The sequence below is a fragment of the Humulus lupulus genome, chromosome 3 (assembly GCF_963169125.1).
Source record: "Humulus lupulus chromosome 3, drHumLupu1.1, whole genome shotgun sequence".
Taxonomy (NCBI): domain Eukaryota; kingdom Viridiplantae; phylum Streptophyta; class Magnoliopsida; order Rosales; family Cannabaceae; genus Humulus; species Humulus lupulus.
The window spans coordinates 213,666,395-213,678,761 of record NC_084795.1 but is presented as its reverse complement, the minus strand read 5'-3'; positions in this window follow the sequence as shown (position 1 = coordinate 213,678,761).

Here is a 12,367-nt window from a genome sequence, read left to right as displayed (position 1 = left end):
TATTTCTTTTAAAAATGCAAGATATTCAAATTTATTTTCACTTCCCATATGCAAAATATAAATATACATATTTTCTTGAGCATCATGGGAATTAATAATAAAAAGAATCTTCTAGTTCTTCTTCTAAATTTAGGGAAATGTATATATTTCATTGCATATGATTAATCATTCAATTAATGAACTTCATGTTCACTATACTTTGTATTTTGCTAAAATTTTCAACATATACATAACCGCTATAAAAGTTTCATTTTTGTTTATATACTAGAGAATGAAATAATTTTAATATCATTAAAAATATATAATAGCATTGATTCTTCAAGGATTTCTCCATTTGATTTTTGTAATATATTATGTTAAACAATATTATATTTGACAATTTTATCTATCCAATTGTGCGCTTGCTTAAAAGCACAATTGTTTTTCAAATATAAACTTATCATTCATTCAAGTTAATACACAATTATAATAATCATGTTTGTTGTAGCCAAATAGATATAATCATAATATGAATATATCACTTATTTTTCTTTCTCATTTCTTTCCAACAAGTGGTCAAATTTATTAATGAAATAAATCATTCCTTATTCTCATGACTTGATATATTATATAATTAACTGTACAACCGGTACATATTATAAGTCATTTTTTGCCACATTGACAATTATATAGAAATTTTACAACTAATACATAAAATATGTTTAACTTTAGCTAGAAATATATCGTGTTAAGGTTTCATCAAGAACCTTTTCAAATAATCTTTGTGATTTTATAACCCTTTGAGGAATGTAATTATAATACTAATAATTAGATATTCACTTCTAGGAATGTGCAAGTAATAGTTGACATAAGTAATGAATCATTCACTTCAAGGAATAACATTATTGCATATATAATAACATGACTAATAATATCAATACTCTTTAAAATGAAATTTACTTTATATCATTCTCTTCAGGGAATAATAGTTAAATGTACAACAAAATTGATATACATGTTGACTTCTTTATTGTACAATAAACACACATCCAAGTCAATATCAAAGGTAGTTACACCTGAATTAGTTTATTCTCTTCATATTTGTTTTTCAATCTTGTTTATCATTATTTCATATTTTAATGTTTTGATGCAATTTTCTTAAATCTTTTGGGACTTGAAAAAATCAGTCACAAACTGCATCAATTATACTATATTTCAATGTTTTTTATTTGTATTCATAAATTTCATATAATTGACAAATATATGAAATATTCACTTCAAGGAATTTTGCTAAAATATCACAATTCTTTAGCAATTATGTTTCTTTTAATATCTTAATGAATAATATCACTGTTGTATAATCTTCAGGATATATGGAAGACCTTATCTCAAGGATCTATACTTTTTTTTTTCCAATATGCCATAGACGTGGAACTTTACAAATTCTAATGTAATCATTTGTAAATAACTATAAAATAAATACTATAGATAAATTAATATTAAATATGTGAGATAGTAAGAACACATACATATGAATATAATCATATTTATGATAACAAGGCATTAAACCATCTAATACTATCACAATGGTACAATAACAACTCACATATACATTTTTTTTATGATCAATATATATAGTTTGGTAATCATATAAACATACATTCGCAATAAAATATTTTGACCTCAATAAACTATGATGACTAGAGGCTTAATAATGAATTTTGCTATCAACACAAGATGGTGGTTGAAGATTGAATCATCTAGTTCAGATTCAACGAATGATTATGATTAGAGATTCATGATAAGAATTTGAACCTACAAATAATGATAGTTAGAGCGTCGTGCTGATAACGTTATAAAATTATTAAGATTACGTAAATAAAGTATAAAGAAAATAAATAGACAAAATAACAGATAGATGTAAAGAGAGAGTGAAACTCTTGTATCTGTTATTTCAATGGGGGAAGGACCCCTATTTATACAGATAAATAAGACTTAAGGAAATCAGGTAACTACTCTGAATACAATCAAGAATTAATGTTGATATTTTACTTTGAGTAACCTAGTGATTCTTCATTATTATGGACATCCATATATATAATATTTATAACATTTATGATAATTTTCTTTATTAATCTAAGTTTAATATTATTATATTAATAAATTTATAATTTTTTGTTATTTTATAAAATATTATTATTTATAATAATTATTTTGTGTATTAATCAAGTTAATATTTTGTTGTTGAAAAAAAATAAATTAATATGTTGTTGTAAAAAAAAAAATCAAGTTAATATTTTGTTTAAAAAGTCATTTGTATAAATATGTTTTAATGTTTAGTTTGTATTAAATATGTTTGGTACTAGTTATATATAAACTCAATATTTTTAATACTTTATTTTCGTTTAAACTTTTTAGGACGATTATTGTTTTGGCAGTATTTTGGTTTTGAATTGGCGGTTAGTAACTTGAAAATTAATTTGAAGGTGAGTAAGTATTTTAGTTTTATTTATTACAATTACACATATTTATAAATTATAGTTAAATCATATTGAATTTAGTGGGAATTAAGTTTGAAAATTAGTGAAGTAGGTTTTGGAAAATTTGTGTGTTGCGGTGGTATAAGGATGAAATTATGCATGTTGATTGTTGTGTTTCATTGTATTGAATTAATATGTACTTATGAAATTGAGATATGTTACAGAATCAGAGTAACATATGAAAAAAATCTGCCTAGTTTTTTTAGGATTTATTATGTGAACATGTTTTTAAATATGTAGTATTTATTCATAGAGTTATAATTTAAACTTTTTAGGTTTGGTAGTAGGTTGAATAGGACATCGGGAATTTGTGTGTTGCGGTGATAGCCATAAGTCCCTAGTTTGAAGTAACCTTATCATGCCTCTAGACTAGATAAGGCTACTTTAAACTACGGGGCTTATGTATACCATCAAAATTCAAGGCAAGCATTCAATATGGAAAATGGATTAACATAAGTTCTATTGTAATTGGAGACTAAGCTTTGCTTTTTGGTATGGGGCATCCCTTCAATTTCTGATAAACTTGACATGATTATGCTTCTTTGCTTTGTGAGCTGTTGCAAATTGTAGTTGTAAATTGAATGTCAACAGATTTGGGAGGTCCTATTTATAGGGAAAATTTTGCTAAATTTAAAAAAAAATATTTAATACTTAAGAAATTTCAATATTTTAAATAATTACTTAGGTGAACTTCACATGTTTAGTTGTATGAACACTTTAGATGTTTATGTTGTACTTAACTTTTATTTCTGCATGAATGTGTATATATATATGTACATTAAGTCTATATAGTTTGTAAATTTTATTTTATTTTAAGTTTATTAGAATGTTCAAATATATTTATTAATATTAAAATAATTACCAATTAGAATTAAAAAAATATCTATTAAAATATTTTATAAAAAACCAAAATAATAATACAAATAAACTAAATATATATTTTTTAGGAAAAAATACCTTTAACTTTGTTTATTATGTAAAAATTGAAGTTAAATGGTACCCATTAACTTCGCTTATTATGTAAAAACCGAAGTTAAAGCCTATTTTTGTAGCAGTGAATGCACTTTTGCTTAGTTTTATTTATAGAATTTATTAATTATTTTTATTATAAATTTATATCGTTGTCATATAAAATTTAAATAAATAAATAAATGATATTATACATAAAAGAATAACATAAACATATTAAATGAAAAATTAAACCAAAACATTATTTATAATTTTTTTTAAAATTGGATTATACAATTTTGGACCATGTGTTCTATCTCATTACTTGTTTGGACCTTGTGTTTTGAAATAGTTATAATAGACCCCTAAATCCAATTTTGATTAGAGTTTTTTAAACTAAAATTACAAATAATTCATCGAACAAACAATTCAGAACAAAAGTTCCATTATTCTGCCTAACAACTGTGTAAAATCTTTTATTGGCTAACTTTAATTTAGACAAAAATATTTTAAAGTTATTGAGGAAAATCAGTAGCATATCCTTATTGATTCATGATTTATTATCAAATTGATTCAGCTGATTTTTTAGTGTGAAAATATCTTTTAAGTGTGAATACATTTTTACCTTATTCATAACAAATAAACATTATTTGGTAAAAATATGTATGTCAATTATCTTAAGATTATTTTAAGGGATTATGTTCATTCTGGAATAAAGAAGGTGTCGAAATTGAACATGGTCAAAAGAAATAACCATGTTCGTTCTGCCAGATAAAACTGATGGCATTGCTGACTCATTAGTTTGCTTTTTTGTCGACACAGAATTCATCTGGCTGGTTGATTTTCTAAATCAAAGGAATTTGCAAATTGATTACAAAGATCTCAGAAAATGCTGGCCTTGGACAATTTCCTTGCCTATAAATATCTTGCCAAGGCCATTGGAATTTTTCAGCTCTTCCATTTTGAACATTTGTAAACATTATGTTATTTTGAAGAGTGTTTTTATTTGTAGAGATTAAGTTTGTTTACCTTAATCTTTGTGAGAGTACTGAGTGTACTTGTGGATATCTATCTAGTCCCTTGTAAACAAGTAGTGTCTATTGTGAACGTGTTCATAAGGATCTTTGGGAGAGAATTCTATATAAGTCTCACTTCGGGAGGAAGTGAGCACTTGCTATTCTTTGAAGGGATTTCAAGAGACTCAACGTTTTATCAAAACCAGATTCGTAGAGAAGAGTACAACAAGATTGCGGCAATAGTTTAAGAGGGAGTCTTATATTGTTTAAGTCAATGCTTTTGTACACATTATTTCTTTACTAATTGGTTTATTCTCTGGGCATGGCCTCGTGGATGTAGGTTATCTGAAAGGATTTCTGAACCACGTAAAAATTCCCGTGTGTTGAATTTTTTACCTGTTTTTTTGTTTCCGTTTAAACAGTTTCATAAGTAGTGTTAAAAAAATGGGAATCTTTCTAAACAACTTAATCATTATTTCACATTTAATTAAGTTGTTTATTTTAAATCACTTGGTAATATTAAAATACAGAATTTCAATTGGTTTCAGAGCAGGTCACTAAACTCTTAGTGAGATCTTGTATTTTTCCGTTTGTTTTGTGCCTTGTGAAATGTCTTTCTTTGCAGAAGGTGGATCTATAACTCACCCTCCCTTACTGAATGATTCTAACTATCCTTATTGGAAGGTTAGGATGAGAGCCTTTATTAAGTCTCAAGAAGAAAAGGCGTGGAGATCATTCTTAACCGGTTGGACACCTCCATCTGAATCAAATGATACAACAAAGGTAAAATCTGAACTTAACTGGATCGATGTTGAAGATAAAATGTCTAGTTATAACAACAAAGCCTTGCATGCTATCTTTAATTGAGTTGGTGAAAGATACATAAAATTAATATCCTCTTGTGAATCTGCCAATGAAGCTTGGGAAATCCTTCAAACTCAATTTGAAGGAACTGCTGATGTCAAGCGTTTTAGGCTTGTTATGTTAACTACAAGATTTAAAGATCTTAGAATGACAGAAACTGAGTCTCTCACTGATTTCTATGAAAGACTATCTGACATTGCTAATGAATATTTTGCTTTGGGTGAAAAATTGGAAAATAATGTCTTAGTTCGAAAAATTGTTAGAGTGCTTCGTGACAGATTTCAAACAAAGCTCGCAGCAATTGAGGAGGCAAAATATCTCGATACAATGAAAGTAGTGGAGTTGATGGGTTCACTACGAACATTTGAACTCAATTAGTAAATTCGTCGAAAGGAAAAACCAAGTGTTCCCAAAGAAAAATCAGTTGCTCTCAAATCATCAAAGATCAAAGATATAGATGAAAATAATGATGAAGATGAAATGACTTTGTTGACCAATTTTTTTCAAAAATACATGAAAAATATTGGTAACAAAAAATCCACGTTCAAATCTTCCAAAGGTAATCATTTCTCTAAACCTTTTCACAATAGCAATAAAAGAGGTGTGCAATGCAGGGAATGTGAATGATTTGGTCATATTAAATCTGAATGTGCCAATACACTGAAGACAAATAAAAATGTAATGGCACCTACTTGGAGTGAATAGGACTCTGAAAGTAGCGATGAAGAAGATAACTCAAACCTTGCCTTAACCTCTGTTGTTTCTGGATTAACTATAAATTCGCAGGTTAATAAAAGGCTTGTTTGTCTGAACAACACAGTTCAGGAAGAAGACTCTGAATGTGAATCCAGTGAGTCTGATCTGGATGAGGACTCTTTGAAAGAATCATACAAAGATATGTATGATCAATGGTTAAAGGTTTGTTCTGATAATCGCTTAATGGCAAGAAATAACAAATCCTTACAGAAAAAGAATGATGAACTTGAAAACATTGTGAAGAATCTTGAGGATAAAGTGATTGCCAAAGATTGTGAAATTAAGAGATTATCAAATGAAATTAATCACATGGTTAAAGGTGTTAAAATGCTTAATCCAAATTCTAGGATCTTGGATGATGTTATTGGTGAAGGACAAAAAGATGGTAATTTTTCTGGATTAGGATCTGATGGTTTTAAATCGAAAGGCAAAACCATTTTTGTGAAATCTGGCATTCATTCTGGCTTAACCACTAACGTCTCTGTAGGTACATCTCAGACAGGTGATGCTACAAAAGTACAATCTGTTTCAACATCTGTTAAACAGACCAAGTTTCTCAAAAGAAATAAAACAGATCGATTCATTCCAAATTGTCATTTTTGTAGAGTGGAAGGGCACATCCGGCCCAGATGTTTTACTGTGATGAATTTTTTTAAAAACAATTATTTCAATCATTATAGTAAAAAAAAAACAGGTTGTGAAAAAATAATAAAAAAGTGTTTGGATTGTAAAAACAAAAACAAATTGTCTTGCTGCTTTTACTTGTCATAAATCTCGTGCCTCCAACTCTTGATATTTTGATAGTGGATGTTCTAGACATATGACAGGTGATGCAAATATACTCACAAATTTCAAATATTTGAAATGTGGTGTTGTAACTTTTGGTGATGGTATGTCAGGTAATATTGTTGGAAAAGGTACCCTAAGTCTTGATGGATTACCAAAATTGAGAAATGTTTTGCTTGTTGAAGGCCTTAAGGCTAATTTAATTAGCGTAAGTCAAATTTGTGATCAAGGCTTCAAAGTAAATTTTTCTCGTGATGATTGCAGTGTTATTGATCAAAATGGTATGAGTGTATTGAAAGGATATAAATCAATTGATAATTGTTATACACTTTCACCAACTCTCACATGTCATTCGGCTATAGGTAATACCACTGACTTATGGCATGAAAAATTGGGTCATATAAATTTCAAAAGTTTGAAAAAGATTGCAAGTGCACGGTTAGTTTGTGGGTTACCCAAATTGGGTAAAGTATCTACAGGTAAATGTGAACCATGTCAGTTGGGGAAACAATTAAAAAACTCCCACACAAGTGTTACAGGAATTAATACTTCAAAAGTTCTTGAACTTTTGTATATGGATCTCATGGGTCCCATTCAAGTTGAAAGTATTAATGGAAAAATGTACATATTTGTCTGTGTTGATGATTTTTCTCGTTTTACTTGGGTTGACTTTTTAAGGGAAAAATCATACACTTTTGATGCCTTTAAAAATCTTTGCATAAAATTAAGAGTATAGGTAAGATTGTGAGAATCAGAAGTGATCATGGTAAGGAATTTGAGAATACTGTTTATGATGATTTTTGTAAATCTCTAGGTATTTCTCATGAGTTCTCAGCTCCCAAGACTCCTGAACAAAATGGGGCTGTTGAGAGGAAAAATAGAACCTTGCAGGAGATGGCCAGAGTAATGCTAAACAGTAAGAAACTCTCCAAAAGATTGTGGGCAGAGGCAATATTCACTGCTTGATACACAATCAATCAAGTGTTTCTTCGCCCAGGTACCTCCAAAACTCCCTACGAAATCTGGAAAGGTAAAAAGCCCAATGTAAGTTATTTTCATGTTTTTGGGTGTCTATGCTATATTCTTAGAGATCGTGAGAATATTGGAAAATTTTATTCAAAAAGTGATATAAGAGTTTTTCTTGGATATTCTATGAATAGTAGAGCTTTCGTGTTTATAACATGAGAACTCAAACTGTTATGGAATCATCCAATGTTGTTGTTGATGATTTAAAAGATTGATCTGAATATTCCAATGTAGAAGAAATTGATAGGTTCAGTGCTGAAACCTCTTAGACAGAATCTCCTGCAGTGACAATAGGTGATGTTGTGCCCTCTTATACAGAAATTGTTGCAACAGAAGCTGAATTTGTTCCAACATCATCTGAACGACCAACAAAGGAAGGGCCAGAAATCATCACAGATTCAATACAGAGAGAACCTTCTGCTAGAATTAAAAAGAATCATCCTTCAGATCTCATTCTTGGTGATATTAAAGAAAGCATGGTGACAAGAAAAAGGTATGTGAATTTGGTTCAATTCGTTTGCTTTACATCTAGCTTTGAACCAAAAAATGTGAAAGTAGCCTTGAATGATGAGTCATGGATAAAAGCAGTGCAAGAGGAATTAGAACAATTCACAAGAAATGAGGTATGGACTCTTGTTCCTAAACCAAATAATACCAATGTTATTGGTACCAAATGGATCTTCAAAAATAAAACTGATGAATTTGGTACAATAATAAGAAATAAAGATAGGCTAGTTGCCAAGGGGTATACTCAAATTGAAGGAGTTGATTTCGATGAAACTTTTGCCCCTATCGTAAGACTTGAGTCAATAAGATTGCTATTGGCTGTTGCTTGTGTTGTTGGTTTCAAATTATTCCAAATGGATGTGAAATCTGCCTTTTTAAATGGAATTTTGTAACGCCCTGGATAGCCAAGACTGTTACACTGTGAGTTTGTAAAGTGCCAGACTTGCTAATCAAGTCATTTAAATAAAACCGTGTCATTGAAACTATAAAGGAACTAGGGTTAAAAACGTTTTGGTCTCAAAAGCCACATTTTCATTCAAAAGTATCATCTGTTACATGAGATCCCAAAAATATTAAGTTCAAAGACCATTTACAAAAGACCCAAGGTTTATGTACAACAACCGGCCATACTAAGGCAAAACAAGAAGTTAGGTGATCCCTGTCCTGGTCCACTCCTCGACCGTGGCGGTCGAACCGCTGGCTATGTACATTTCACCTCGGAGCTCTCCACCTCAGGTTTGGTCCAGCTTGCCCTTGCCTTTACCTGCACCACATAGCACCCATGAGCCAAGGCCCAGCAAGAAAACACAACAACAACAGAGCATAAGCATTAAGCAGTCAAGTCAATATCTCACATTGCATCACATAGCCTCAGTCAAATAACCATTCAATATAGTCAAGTATTCCTCATACAAGGCATATCAATTCATAACATACACAGTTTATAACGATAACCAGGGCTAGCGCTCACAGGCTGCTCCCTCTGTTATCCCAGTGTTCAAGGCTCCTAGTGGCCAAATCGCGCTCTACGCGCTATTAGTATGTACGACACCCTTAGGCCGCTGGCTCCTAGTGGCCAAATCGCGCTCTACGCGCTATTAGTATGTACGACACCCTTAGGCCGCTTTTACATGTCCCATGGTGTGATACAAAAATTGACAGGATACAACTCACGGGAGCACTTAGTCCCATCACAATCATATACCTGGGTGCAGTTTTCTTACCTTTAGCTTTCAGATGAATTAGCTACGGGCGACCCTCCTTGAGCGCGATCCGATCCTCGAGTCCTAGCTAGACACCTAGTCACAACCATGAGGAAAGACACCATTAACAACCTTAAATGAGTTTCCAAGCCAAGTTCAAGTACTCGAAACATTGAACTTCACCAAATATAGTAAAAGACTCAACCCTGAGCACCCTAGGTTAAATTTCCAACCCTAAAATCTTAAAATCCCAAAATCCCTTAAGCGCCGCGGCATAGGCCACCCATGCCGCGGCATGGCTCCCAAACAGAACCTACTAAGGCCCAAAAACAGGTAAGGGCTGCGGCATTGCTTGGGCCATGCCGCAGCCCGCCCTCCTTCCTCAGCAAGCAACAACTTCGAAGGGCCGCAGCTCACCAAGAACCATGTCGCGGCCCGACCCTTCGAACCCAGAAAAAACCACCATTTTCAATCCCTAAACCTCACCTTAAGCCACCCCAAAGCCCCTAACTCAAAACCAATTAATAATAACAACATTAGAATTATTTAAGCAACACAATCCAACCACAAATCCAGCCCAAGACTAACCAAAACCCCAATTCCAACTTCTGAAATTTCAAACCCACAGAACTCAAAACCAGTCATGGAAACTCTCAAATTCAACCATCAAACTTTAAATTAAACCTTACCTCAGCTGTAGAATCGATTCTCCAAGAGTCCCCTGACCTATCTTCAAAGTTTCAAGCCTCAATTTCCACCTTGAATGTCAAAACCATAACCATTTAAAACTCAGCCATTTCTTTAAGTTCCTAACCCCAAAAACGAATATTCAAAACTTACCTTAGCACTAGCTCAGACCTTGATCAGTTCCTGGGCTAATCCTCCAGACTATTTCCCCAAATTCTAGCTTAATTCTAGCATTTCCCTCTCAAGTTCAGTAGTTCTTCCTTTGCTAAGAGAAAAGAGAGAGAGAAAGAGAGTTAGGGTCGGTTTACACTTTTCTGTCTAGTATCTTCTAAGTCTTCCAAGTATATCCTTGGTTTATTAGACTAATCCCAAAGCTCGGGGTGCCGGAAACGTCCCCGAGGCCAAAACGGTAAAATTCCCCAATAATCCCGCCTAGACATCCTAACCTCAAATATATCTCCAGTTATTCATTTTCATCACCCGATAGTCCAAATCACTACCTGATACCTAAAATACCCCTGACTTGTCCAAAGTCAATTATAATACCCCGTTGTGACTTTTCCCGCTATCTAGCCCTAGGATCACCTCGAGTCGCCGGCTGCAGAATTATCCACATCATAATGTGGTTCTCGCATATATCTCAAACATTTATACCACATCATCATATAATATCATCAGTTATCATAAACACGCAATTAATCATATATTTACGCATTTAAATCAATAGCATTCATTCTAATCCCAGTTATGCCCTCCCGGCACACTAATCAAGGCCCTTAAGCCTTATTAGCAAATTTGGGTCGTTACAAATTTTGAATGATGAAGCATTTGTTGAACAACCAAAAGGCTTTAAATATCCACATAATCATGATCATGTTTTTCATCTTAAAAAGGCTCTCTACGGTCTAAAACAGGCTCCTAGAGCTTGGTAGGAAAGATTGACTCAATTTCTTGTTTTGAATGGTTATAAAAGAGGAGGAGTTGATAAAACTATTTTCATTAAAAATGTTGATTCTGATATTGTTATTGCTCAAATCTATGTTGATGATATTGTTTTTGGCTCTACTTCTAACACCTTAGTGCAGGAATTTGTCAAACAAATGACAGATGAGTTCGAAATGAGCATGGAAGGTGAGTTAAACTATTTTCTAGGACTGCAAGTCAAACAGTCAGAAGATGGAACCTTCATTTCTCAAAGTAAGTATGCAAAAAATCTGGTCAAGAAATTTGGGATGGAGTCTGCTAAACATGCCAAAACACCAATGGGAACCACGGTCAAACTAACCTTGGATGAAAATGGTGTAAGGGTAGATCCAACATTCTACAGAAGCATGATTGGAAGTCTTCTGTATCTCACAGCTAGTCGTCCTGACATTAGCTACAGTGTTGGGGTATGTGCTCGATATCAAGGGGATCCTATGGAATCCCACGTGACAGCTGTAAAGCAAATCATTCGCTATGTGAATGGTACTCAGGATATGGAATTTGGTATTCAAAGGAAACACACTCTAACCTTGTTTGTTTTAGTGATGCTGATTGGGCAGGCAATGCAGATGTCAGAAAAAATACAAGTGGTGGATGTTTCTATCTGGGAAACAATCTAGTTTCTTGGCATCGCAAGAAACAAAATTCAATCTCCTTGTCAACTGCTGAGGCTGAGTACATAGCTGCAGGAAGTTGTTGTACTCAACTATTATGGATGAAACAAATGATGACAGATTATGGGTTTGATCTTAAAACCTTGACTATTTTTTGTGATAACACTAGTGCAATTAATATCTCAAAAAATCATGTTCAACACTCTCTTACTAAACACATTGACGTTCGTCATCATTTTTTCAGGGAACTTGTTGAAAATAAAACTTTGATCTTAGAATATATTGAGACGGACAAACAAATTGCAGATATTTTTACAAAAGCCCTTGATACAATCAGGTTTGATTCCCTCAGGAAATCCTTGGGGGTATGTCCTAATTAATTTTTGTTTGTGTTGTACCATATCCTTGTGCTAGAAAAAGATGCGTAATTTCTTCTTGTCCTTGTTCACCGAAAGAGT